The 12527-nt window shown below is 39.0% G+C and overlaps 1 protein-coding gene across 2 annotated transcripts in view; it reads left to right on the forward strand.

The window, feature by feature from the left end:
* Nucleotides 1-12527, forward strand: part of LOC110834413 (potassium voltage-gated channel subfamily KQT member 1) — a 248551-nt gene that overhangs the window by 63187 nt on the left and 172837 nt on the right. For both annotated transcript variants that reach the window (XM_087349385.1, XM_087349384.1), the window contains exon 2: nt 2495-2635. The gene's annotated coding sequence lies outside the window, so the exon portion shown is untranslated. The remainder of the gene's footprint in view (nt 1-2494; nt 2636-12527) is intronic.

Raw genomic sequence — 12527 nt, forward strand, 5'->3', positions numbered from 1 at the left:
AGCATACGAACTAAGTATTTAATTAAGTATGTGGTATATGCTTTCAAGGCACAACACTAAAAGACAACCAGCTATTTTATTCCTTTCTGGATCGTAGTTACTGCCCCTTTCATAACTGCGGGCGATAGAGGCGAGCTGTATTTTAACTGGTGTGTGTTTCAAAATCGAAAATAATAATGAAATAATTAAAAATTAATCAGAAAAACAGTCAGAGTGATGATGATTACACATGAAAGAAAGAAGCCAGTACTGCAGTTCATACACTTTATAATGTTTCTGCAAACGTTTCAGTTGCCATCGTCAGGTCGAAGATGCTAACTGTTGATAATTCTCAATATTCGACGCGATTAGCCCCAGAAAGCTGAAGATACACAGTTGTAAGTCGTGAACAATGTTAATTTACGTGCGTGTACTTTCATGCCCTTTGAGTTTCATTCTGATGTAATCTCACACGGCAATTCCGGCTTGGCCCTGCAACTATATTCCGCAGATTATTCCCTCCGGCTCTGTGTCATTGCCCTTTAGTTTTACGGTGTGGGAGATGTTTTCCAGATTTACATTGTATAATGTATTTGCTCCTCGTGCGAGGCTATTTCTTTCTTCTTTGAGAATATATTATTGCGTCATGTTGGAGCAGGTTCTTGTTCTAAAGTTTGACAAAGAACCTGGGAACGAAGGTAAAAATATCGGCGCTAACTGAAAAGTTGAAGATGTTATGAAACTTACCAGCCGTCTTCAGTAACGATACTGTCTCCGCGAGAACCTGAAAGCTAGATTAATAGGTTGCTGTTCGTAGTTGTTCATCCCACATATCAGTAATGGGCTGCTTTGCCTCGTTACTGTTAATCGGCAGAGGCAGTAGGCCGGGAGATCCCGTTGTCCACTGAGTAGCCGGGCTGGAAGTCAAGGACAATGGAATCGCTTTCACTGAGGCACCTGTTTCAGAACACTTACGTGTTCTTCGTTTGTTCACAAACACAGCCTCTAATAGGAAGCAGATATAAAATATGTTTTCCAGATCGTACGTCAGTTGATAAGTCCATGAACTTTATTCTGTGTTCGCTAGCTAATTTTCATAAGTCAATTTTTTATTTTATACTTATTTGCATATTCCGCTGAAGAATATTCTTCACCACTCTTATAAGTGGAATCTTGTGTGAAGAGAAACACACGTTAAATAATACATAATGTATTTCCTTTAAAAGAGAATAAATATATATTTATGTAATTAGTACGTTTTGGTTTGTTGGTTGGTGATAATTTGCTGTTAAAGGATTTTGGGACTTGTATAATATTTATGACTACGTGTGTTTGCTAATTCAGATATTTCCTTCATTCCTAAAGAGCAACTTACAATTATATGTGATAATTACTATTGTGTGTTTGATATAGATGTGTAAAATTCAGGTTTAACTGTTATAGTAAGAGGTTTGCAAGTATCCACACTACTAATTTAAATGGGAAATACCTGTGTCGGTAAACGACAGCTAGTAGTCTGAAGATGGAATTGGAGCGAACACTCGAATTATCATTTATGTAAAATGAAGGCACATTGCGGTAGGAATGTGTTTTTTTTAATGAAGACACTAGTTGAATCAGCGTTTGCACTATCGGCAAACATTTGCTAGTAGTTCGGTATGTCTGTCCAAAGAATTATATATATGCTTTATAAAATTTTGGAACGAAAGTAGGGAGAGATTTGATTTTCAAAGTAAAAGTTTCTTTCATCTGTATTGTAGAGGGCGAAAGTGGGCTGGTGATCTTTTGTAGTCGGAAAGAGTATGAAATAACTCAATGGAAATGTCAAGAGGGGAGAGGACCGCGTGAAAGTGTTGTAGTAAATTACGAAATGAAAGTGAAAAGTTATGTTCCAGGGCGGTATTTCAAAAGGGGGTGAGGTGGTTCAGCCTTGATCATGAGGAATATGACACCTGCTACTCCATGAACAGTTAGGTTCCTCTCCTGTACTGCTATTGATGTCTCCCCACGGTACAATTCCTAGTAACACTTGTTCCCAGTGTTTATGTTCGTTTCGGTTCTGTCATGCTATGTTATGGGCTGGGGTTAATATATATGTTCAGATTGTACCTGAATCGTAGTGGGCGTGAACATGGCGGAGTTTCGGGACTTGTTGAATCGAAAGTGAACATTGTAAACATACTTTTGGCGTTTCTGTGTACGTCTTGTTTCATAGAGACGTAGTATGCAACACATGAGAATGTGGCCTTCACGTACGATTTTGTCCTCCGTTCTGGTGAGGAAATATGAAGATTTGCACACTGTTTCTTAAAATTTTACAATGATTTTATTATTATTGTCTAATGGAGTTTTTGTATGGTGTTTGTGTTTTCGTCTAATACATTAGTATCGTCAGCATTGGCCAAGGTCTGAATGTCCCAGTAAGTTTCAGTCTCCCATAATTTTCTTGCAAATAGTAATGGTGTAATAATAATAATAATAATAATAATAATAATTTTGTGAATATGGCTTTCAGAACGCAAGGAACTCTATTCATCCGCTGATGAATATCTACGCACGACAACGTGTGGAAACGTGTACCTATTGTGTCACAAGTCGTCAATAACATCGGAATCAAGAATTCATAAACTGAAGTAGAAAACACGCCCCACCCTTGGTGAGTTTAGCCTGACATCTTTTTTTCTTTGTTTATGAAATAATCTAGTAATACCTTTAAATTTAATAACAACGTAATAACATTTTGTCTAGTCTGCTTATGCCATATTTTATATTTTATGATCGTTTTCAATTTATTTCCTTGTGACTTATCGTCCTTCGTGCTCGGGGCTTGATGTAAATGTGGGTACCAAAATTGGAAGTTAAAAACAGATATCATCGTCGTCTCCATTTGTTACAGTAATAGTGGATTTTTCAAAGAATTGTCAACTCTGTCCCATCTCTGTAATTTCAGCTGAACCAACGGTTTATGTAACGCGGTTTGTCCATAACACGGTGTTTTCCAGGAACTATCACGTTGTATGAGAAATTTCTATGGTTGGAAATATTTATTTTAAATTCTAAACAGCGTACAAATTTACATTCAGTTTTCCTGTTTCTTTGACGTCTTTAGCTGTTTTTTATTCATCCTGCTGTTAACGGTTGCTTTTCTCTTTAAAAGTTTTCGTTCTGTCTGTAACTTGTCTTCTTTTCGTCTGACACTTATCTGTTTATTTTAAAATTGAAAGTGTGTTTCGGACAGGCCGTCATGATTTTGTGCTGAAGAGTTCAATGTTGCATTAGAAATTCCATATACAACCGCAAGTAATTTCATTTGATGTACGTATTTTTGGCCTTGGAGATTATTTCAAATCTGAATGCTCAAACACATACTCGTTGTAAATCCTCGTGCTCTTTGACATGTTGACGTCATTTCATTGCGTCATAATAATACAGCTTTTGTTGAGTTGGAAACTTGTTGTTTGTAGAGGTTACTTAATTTCGCAATATGTAAACTACTGAACTGTAGGATTTATACAATTATGTGTGTCAATGGCTTACTTTAACAGCATATATAAAGAGGCTTCTGGCTTACTCGACTGTTTAAATTCCCATCTGGTGTCTCATATCCACATAATACGTCAGTGTCGTATTTTCGCACTTCAAAATTACTTGCCCATAGATACACGATAATTTGATAAATAGGGTTTGGAACACAATTAATTAATTAATTAAATCAGTGTCTTGGAATTATTTATTTCTGCTCATATTTTTACTGTGTATTTAAGTACTTAGTATAGCTTTACTTTTATCAGTCACCGACACAGGTTATGAAGAGATTACATTATTTCTCTCCCATAGAAATCAAAGATGTCATCATAGTTTCATTTTCCTGTCTGTTTGATCTTACAGTAATTTCTTCCGTGTTCCTAGCTAGTATTTTTCTTCAGGTTTGCCATTTAATCCGTGTTGTTAGTATTTATTCGTTTGTACTTCGAACCTGATGCACGCAAAGAATTACATGACTGACTCTTCAGACCAGAAGCGTTATACCAATATGTGTATTCAGAACATGGAGCTGCCCGTACGAAGAAAGCAATTTCTTGTATTGCAGCAACATAATAAAGTACAAGTAAGGAGAACATGATTCATGTCTCTTCTATGGTAGGAATATGTTCAGTTTCTTGTTGCTTGTTCAGTTAAGCGTGGCTTGGCTGACGGTCAGATCTGTGGAGCAAACAAACAAACAAACACTGCAGTACATTTACGATCGTAGATCAACTCTACTGATCGGCACGATCTCTGAAGATGAACGAATCTCACTTTTATTGCATTTAACAAATAATTTATTCAGTACATTAACATATATTATTGAAAACTGTCCTATTTATCTTAAATAATTTTCGCTGTAGTTTTATATGGGTTTAAAACTTGGTCTATCGCCCTAAAGGAAGATCTGTTATTGAAAGTGTGCTGAGGTGAATATTGGGACTCGAGAGTTGAAATGATAAGAGAATGGACAAACTTGCATCATGAGGATGCTCGTGATAATATTAATGTGATGAAATTGCGGATAGTGAGGTGGGTGGAACGAGTAGAATGAAAATTAGGAAAGACAAAACATTTTAGTGCAAAATGTAAAGGTTGTCGTCACTTGAGACATGGGCGCAGACGGGAGGATAATGATAAATTAATCTTTATTATTAATTAATTAATTATTAATGTTATGAATGTTTTTTCTGTAATTTGTTTGAAATTTAAAGTCCGCTTGCGGGTTTCTTTAAACACGGTATTGAACCTTTGGAATTCATAAAAGACTTGATGTTTTCTAACCAGTTAAGTAACTATCAGTTTGTGATCCAAAGAGTTATTTATATTGTAACTGTCTTCTTCACTCGCTGTGAGGAAAATTTCTTGATTTACGCAAGTCATCGAGGCTATGAAATCAAAGTCGCTGTGGGGACACAGAAAGTCGTTTCAAATTTTGAGTCGATACGATTTTGGGAAAACCGAGCCAAAGTGTGAAACTGGGGTGGGTGGGACGTGGATTATACTGGCCCAGGATCGTGTCCAGTGTCGCCCAGTTGTCGTTCGGTTCATATACTTCCGTGGGTGGTTCGGAGCTACTGTGGCAGGTCACGCTCGCCATACGGGAAAATGTTACGGCCATGTTGAAACCTGACCCAGGCGATCCAACCTACAGCGACAGCCTTCTTTCTGTCTCTCGTTGAAAGTGATTCGTGCCAATGGACATTTCTTAACACGAACGCCATAACTCTCGATTATTTTATGTTCCCTCTAGATGACGTGGTCCAAAGCGAAGTGCATCCTGTGCCATACACTCCCATCCACAAAGCTAACTTCCATGATATCCATCTTAATGTTATCCTCCTGTTTCCTTATCACTATTTTGAATGGACTCTCCCAAGAGGTTTCCGTACCAAATTCTTTCTTGTATGTCTTGTGTTTCTTTCACGTACACAGCTTATCGTAAATTTATAGACTTTTGCTGTCCTAACAACACCAATAGAAGACATGAACACATATTGAAGTTTTCTCTTTTATAATATTCTGTTCTTCATTTAATTATTCTTAGGTAAAGCGTTTCCCAAGATCTTTGTTTTTAACGCTTGTAATTTATGATCTTTTCTGAAAGAAAGATTATATTTTCACACGTACATAAAACTTTCGATCTACAGTGTTTTGACTATCATAACCTGACGTTCCAAGTTCCAGACGCTTGATAATTTGACTTTTAAAGACACTGATGCTTCGCCCCATGGCCTTGATGTGGACAGTGTGACCTTTGTCCTTGTAACATACACGTGACTCACGAGGAACTGTCAGGAAAACTGAATTATTAAAATATGCCAATGTCACTGGATTTGTTTTTGCCCAAGTCGCCAGATGTTTGACCTTGGTGTCAACTGACCCTCTCTCCGCTCTGCTTTGCACGTGTAGTTAAGTTGGCGTTTAGTTTGTACGACAGGTGGTATTTCGAAACATCAAAATTTATTTTGTAATCTCTTTTAAGAATTCTTCCTACCACTAAGAAGACCCAACGTGTCTCCATTATAAACGTCAATTGGCTAATGCTGTTTATGTAAATAAACGCTGTTTATTATGATAATCATAGAAAACCTACAAATAAACTTTTTGAGAAAAATGCAGAGTTGTTTAGTATTAAATTAAGTGGTGCATATGATTACCACTGGGCTTTAAATAAGTGTAAGATGAAGGAAAGATGCCGTTTGAGAGACAAGGGATGTAGTGGCGTGGATTGGATTAATCTGGCTTAGGGCAGTTTCCAGTGATGGACACGACGATGAGACGTCGAATTCCGCAAAAGGTGGGGAATTTCTTTACGAGTAAAGCGACTGCATCGTGGAATTACTTGGTTGCCGTAATAATAAGTCGGTCTTCACAATATGAAGATTGCGCCAGAGTAAATTAATTATTTGCGGCACTGCAACTCGGGGCATGTGATCTTTGTACACCTGCTCGGCAGTCACTCGGTCACCTTCATGCACCAATTTTGTACTGCCCGACATTTATGGAACATGTGTCACTTTGTGGCATTTTCCAGTAACGAAAAAAGTATTCGATAATTTCTCCTCTGTCCACTATTTAAACTGTACACGTGTGTTAGAAACACAGACATGTGCTGGCGAGAGCTGTCGTTTCTTCGCCGAAACGTCCTAGTTCAGGGATTAAGTTTGGCCCCTTCTGTAACACCCAACAGAACGGGCAGTTCCACCTGAAGACGGGAGCAGAGACAGTCCCCGAAACATATTGAATTCGTTTTTCATATACGGAACGGTGGATCATGTCCAGAGATACAGCAATCACAAATAGTCTACTCTTGTGCCGGGCTAAATACACAACGGAATGTAATAATTTTAATCACAGTTCTGCCCAAATTAATGTATTATTTGGCATGGACTATAATCAGTAGCAATTCATAGCTTGCTATTTTTCTCGACCAGAAATTTCTACAAATGTCTGAAAGTACTAAAGGTATTATAGGGTTAATCTAATAGAGCAGATGTACGCCGACAGACAAGTGACATGGGAGTGAACACAGTTAACACCATTATGTTAAAGTATTTAGCTTTACTTGAGTGCCCACTCGGTGTCAAGGAAGCGTTAAAATGTCTGTACAAGATTAATAGCTCATGATTTTCTGAGTTTGTTCGACATCGCCTTCATATACTCTGCTGTGGCCACATTTATTATTTTATTTAGTGTTCTGTCTGACGACAGGTCCATATGAACAGGATCCTTCCATCCTTTTCTCGGACTGGGACCTGTTCATATACGTTCTTGGCAGATGATCCAGAAGTGGTTTGCCATTGCCTTCTTCTGTGTGTGAATGGAGTAATTGTTGGGATGCCACGGAGGAAAACTCCGTGTTGCCTAGACCACGGCCTTGCCCAACACAAGTTATAAATTCGGGCACCGCCGGGAATCGAACCCGAGACCCCCAGGATTACAAGGCCAGCGTTCTAACCGCTAGACCACCTCATCTTATTATTATTTAGTGTTCTGTCAGACGACAGGTCCATATGAACAGGATCCTTCCATCCTCTTCTCGGACTGGGACCTGTTCATATACGTTCTTGGCAGATGATCCAGAAGTGGTTTGCCATTGCCTTCTTCTGTGTGTGAATGGAGTAATTGTTGGGATGCCACGGAGGAAAACTCCGTGTTGCCTAGACCACGGCCATGCCCACATTAGAGGCACATAATAACTAATACTGACTGGCGATTGGATGGAACTGTAGAGCTTCAACAGTGGCGAAGTCGCAGAGAAATCAGTTAACCGAATAACTAAATACGTGAATAATTGTTAACAGTTGAAATATCGATTCGTCATCCATGGAACCAAAACGAAATGTGACATTTCTAACAAGATGGTGCCACGCCCAACTTCTGACTGATTTTAATTAGCTTTTGAGTGTGTCCTTATAGGTTTACTGGGTGGAGAGTGGTAATCAAATTCCGTGGCCTAGGGTTTCTTTCGATTTAAATACAGAGGAATTCGTCCTACACTGCTTGTAACAAGAGCTTACATTGTCCCACTGTGGAAAATAATCGTTGACTGTTTTGTGGTGTACTGTTGAGGTCGACTGTTACTCCTGTCTACCGAAATTAATTGTTTGTGAACCGATTCCCAAACAGAGCAACATATTACCTAGCAGCATGCAACCCAAAAATGATTAACATTCTTTTGGAAATGCTTCAAATCTTTCTTAGTAGCTCAGACTTACCTCCATGCAATTTTTATATCTTTTAGTTCCATGGTTCATGGGAATATAATTAACATTCCTCATGACCTGCTGCTGAATGTTTCTTATTACGAATATTTGGCGATGGTTTTTCGGATGCAGAAGTTTGTTTAGTGTCTATGAGAGAGTGACTGAGAATGGAAAACTGTGGAAAATACATGGATTGAGCAGTTGGAACATAATGTCACCTAATGTCCGAGTATGTGTCTCACTCTTACACCGTGGTTTTCCAACTACATTCTTGTTCGGAATCTTAATATATCTCACGTGTGGTGCATGGCCCGCTCATCTTATCCTGGATTCAATCGTCCTGATAATATTTGGTGAAAAGTACAAATTTGAAACTCATAATCAAAATTGTTTCCAACTTGTCATTATTTCTCTCTTTCCCCACTATTTTGTCTGGATATTTTTCTCAGCATTTTCTCCTAAAACGTCCTCAGTTTCTATCGAAACGTCGATGTAGAGCTAACAAACTTTCTGGCGGATATCCTACTTTGAGTATGTGATAATTATAGAGGGGTTGAAGAACGCGACGCACGTGTTTTTATTTCGTGGTCTGTTGGGACTTTCATTATATTATAAAATATATTTATAAATATCCTTCGGCCTAAAATGTACCTTTCTTTCATAATGCTGTTGTATTTGTAATTATACACTTGCCAGTTTTCGTGGAAACTAAGCCCATGTTGAACCGGAAACAAATTGCGGTGTGGAAGGCTGTCGGAATAATGTGCGGAGGGACAAGAGGGGGGGAACTTTGGCCGGGTTCTGCCCCCATGCATCTCTGCTCTGTCTGGTCTTCAGGTCAGAGGTTGACGACCTTACGTACTGCCTCAGTTCCTGTGTACTTACACGCTGCTCCAACGATGCAGAAATGGAGGTGACGATATCAAAACAGCCACTCCTCCTTTTGCAAAGCAGTGAACCCTCATCCTGACCTACTTTTCATGGCTATCCTCAAGTCTCAGGTTCATTATTCTGTCCCGTTTTGTGTGTGTCCAGAGGTTGAAGCAGTAGGACAGAGGAATAATGCTCTGAAATGGACCATGGTCTCCTTAATATCACTTTATAAATTACCGTCGTCATTTCATGACGTCTTTTGGTTCCATTCAAGGCAGGAAATATCTTCATCAGCTGATTAACTATTACAACCCCCCCCCCCCCGGTTCAAAACTGTTTCAAGATGTAAGTTATTAAATATACATTAAATGGAGAATTGCCTGAGAGGAAACTTAGAAAAACATAATCTTCATCTTGCATGCATTTTTGTATGCATTCCACACGATTCTCTCTTGTAGAGCATGGCAGGCTTAATTTTATGAGACGGCAATTAGAACGTCGAGTTCACGTTAACTATAATTCGAATAAAAAATACGACTGGGACATCGCGCTGTGTAGTCTGGACTGACGTTTTAGAAGTACATACTGCTGTCGTCATCAGGGTGATGAGTGCGTGATTACCGTGATGCTGGAGGCACCTAAGCACCTCTGAAACGTCTGTTATTTTTTTTATATATCGGACCACACGGCGAAATATCACAGAATTCTTTGAATTATTAATTGCGTGAAACGTTCTGCGTCATTGTAAATTGCTCAGTGGGCCACTGGCCGAAGGAACGATTCTACTAAACATGTCACGTGGACCTCGTTGGGTGTTATCAGCTTGCAGAACTGTCCTTATAATAAAATCCTCAGATTAATCACGCCGAGTGAGGTATTTAATTTTTAATCTGTATTCGTGCGTTGTGCCTTGGCATAGATCAATTGAAAGGACGGAGCCCGTCCGCATTGTTCCACACGCAGTGGACACTTGCTAAAAAGAAATCGAATGGTTACGAGGGCACGCAATTACAAGTAATACGAAGGTCACAGTTGCTATGTTGACTCTCTGTTCCTTTCATACGGTTCTTGGAGTGAAATACACGGTAATCGTTTCGCTAATGACACGTGTAATATCTGTAATTTGTAGGCCTTCTCTGAGTGTCCAGCTTCTGAACAAGGACTATGGTCCTCTGAATTATCCAGCCATTTAGTATGTGTTGTGAGTATGTAAACATCTGTCGTGTAACTGGAATCTGAAATAAATATATTTATATAAAGATTTACGGACTCTAATCTGATTGTGTGACCAGACTGACTTGAAATCGAGATCGCAGAGTGGGGTTCAATTAACGGCAGGGTAGGAATGTTCTCTTTTTGGCACAGAATCCAAACTGGTCCTGGGGCCCACCCAGCCTCCTATCCACTGGGTGCCGGCGTTATTTATTTGATAATAAGACAGCCGGGGCATGAAGCTAACCACTGAACTCCATCCAGTGCCAAGGTTTACAGTGGGACAACTTTACCTAGGAGGGACTGCGTAATAATTATTAACTGTTTAAAGTTCAATAATAACTAAATGTCTCATTTGCCTTAACAGCCAACTCAGTACTCTGAATTTCGTATTTATGGGTGTCGTATGATTCATACTGAAGACAGCATTAATCAGCTGATCTGTGTACTCGAGACGCGTTGTTTTCTTTGCGGTACGGACTGAATTTTTAAATATTACTCACGCGAACATCGGTGTCAAAGGGTTAATTTTTTTAAATTCGCTGGACGTCGATGAAAGCTGAATTCTATCCTTTTTTGCGGTATCGAATGGTTTCCGAGGTAAAATGCTGAGTTGCCTCGTTTGTTCCTACCTGCTAACCAACCACCGGAACACGGAACACGCAAGATCTCTCCTGAAGGCATGTCCTAAGTATAGTGTTTAGGTATTTCAAAATATTCGAAGCATTTTCTCACGAGTCAGTTTGTGAAGGTAGATTAGCTTCGGTATTGATATTCTGTTGTGTAGGCTTCTGTGTATGAATGAATGTAAAATATGAAAGCAATTTTATTTTATTTCAAGTTTTGTTTATAACGTTGTGACTCACATTTTGTTAGGAAATGACTCTCTGTCACATATTTTTGGCGGACACATGAAAATGTAACTATGGCAGTGCTCAGAACCTTATGCTAGTTCTAGTGATTGTGTATTACTTACATTATTTCCATTTCTTACATAATTTATTTAGAGAATGACGTCACTGTCAGTCCTTCGTAGGCGTAAACTGGAGGATGAATTCAAACTGATCTTTAAAGGAGTAGAATCTGATGTGTGAACTGGCTCAGCTGACTGAAAAGTGGGGTTCAGTGGCAGGATGGGAAATGAACCTTCGCATTTTATAAAAGGCGGATCATTTCTTGGCGAGTTTAGCGACTATCAACTTGTCCAGAAGGACTGTGCTCTCTAAATTAGTTGGTAGGATTTTCCCCAAGTTTGTCTCATGCAAGAGATTGTATCCATAGTTATGAAGAATGTTGTTGTTGTTGTTGTCAAAGTGCTTCGTAAATGTAAACATCCGATTACTTCGACCACATTCTGGGTTTCTTCAAGATAAGAATAGTCTTCCATATTTCTAATGTCACTATTTATACGTTCCTGAGCTATGGTGGCTGACCTGTCAGGAGGGAGTTGAAAGGCGAGCCTGACCATAACGAAAGTGTGTTTTTCAGTCAACGTGACTGCAGGGTATAGTGCCTGCTTTGTTGACTCCTGCTGGTTGGCTTCAGTGTGTTTGTCTCGGAATATAACGGTAAACCCTTGCCTCTTCACCACGTGATGGGGCCTGTGGCGACCAACGCCATCATTCCGGCAGGTGCATTGAACCTGACTTGTGACGTCAGCCCTCTTGTTCGTCGTCGTCGTCGTCGACGTCTTCTTCTTCGTCTTCCTCTTTTCCTATCTTGTATTGTTTTATCCGCTGTTCTCTACTTTCAGAATGTCAGCCATGTTCTTCACTCAAATGTTTAATTGTCAATTATTCACGTCAAATTCTTTACGTGCATTTCTAACGCAGATGTGAAAAATGCACATTGGTAAAGGTTTGGGATTGTTCTAACTGAATGGCTTAAAGTCTTTTTGGAAGCTAATAGTGGCTCAACTATCAAAGAAATACCCTGCCTATTCCGGTCCTGAGCAAGTCTAATCCAGTGGTATTCAAACTTTTTTGTTCGCGTACCCCCAGATATAATTTCTCTTAAACTTTGTACCCCCGAAGTTGCTGGTGTATAATTCAACTTATACATAGTATATAATCTACATCTAAAATAAATTAAATAAATTAAATTACTGATTATTCAGTGTTTATCATAAAATAATATATATTTTTTTAAATTTTACGTACCCCCTAAGATGTTTTCGTGTACCCCCAGATGTAATTTATCTTCAACTTTGTACCCCCAAAGGTGTTGGTG

Source organism: Zootermopsis nevadensis, unplaced genomic scaffold (genome assembly GCF_977971745.1).
Source record: "Zootermopsis nevadensis isolate Lab colony 2312 unplaced genomic scaffold, Znev_1.0 Znev_ptg000016l, whole genome shotgun sequence".
NCBI classification, from domain to species: Eukaryota; Metazoa; Arthropoda; class Insecta; order Blattodea; family Termopsidae; genus Zootermopsis; species Zootermopsis nevadensis.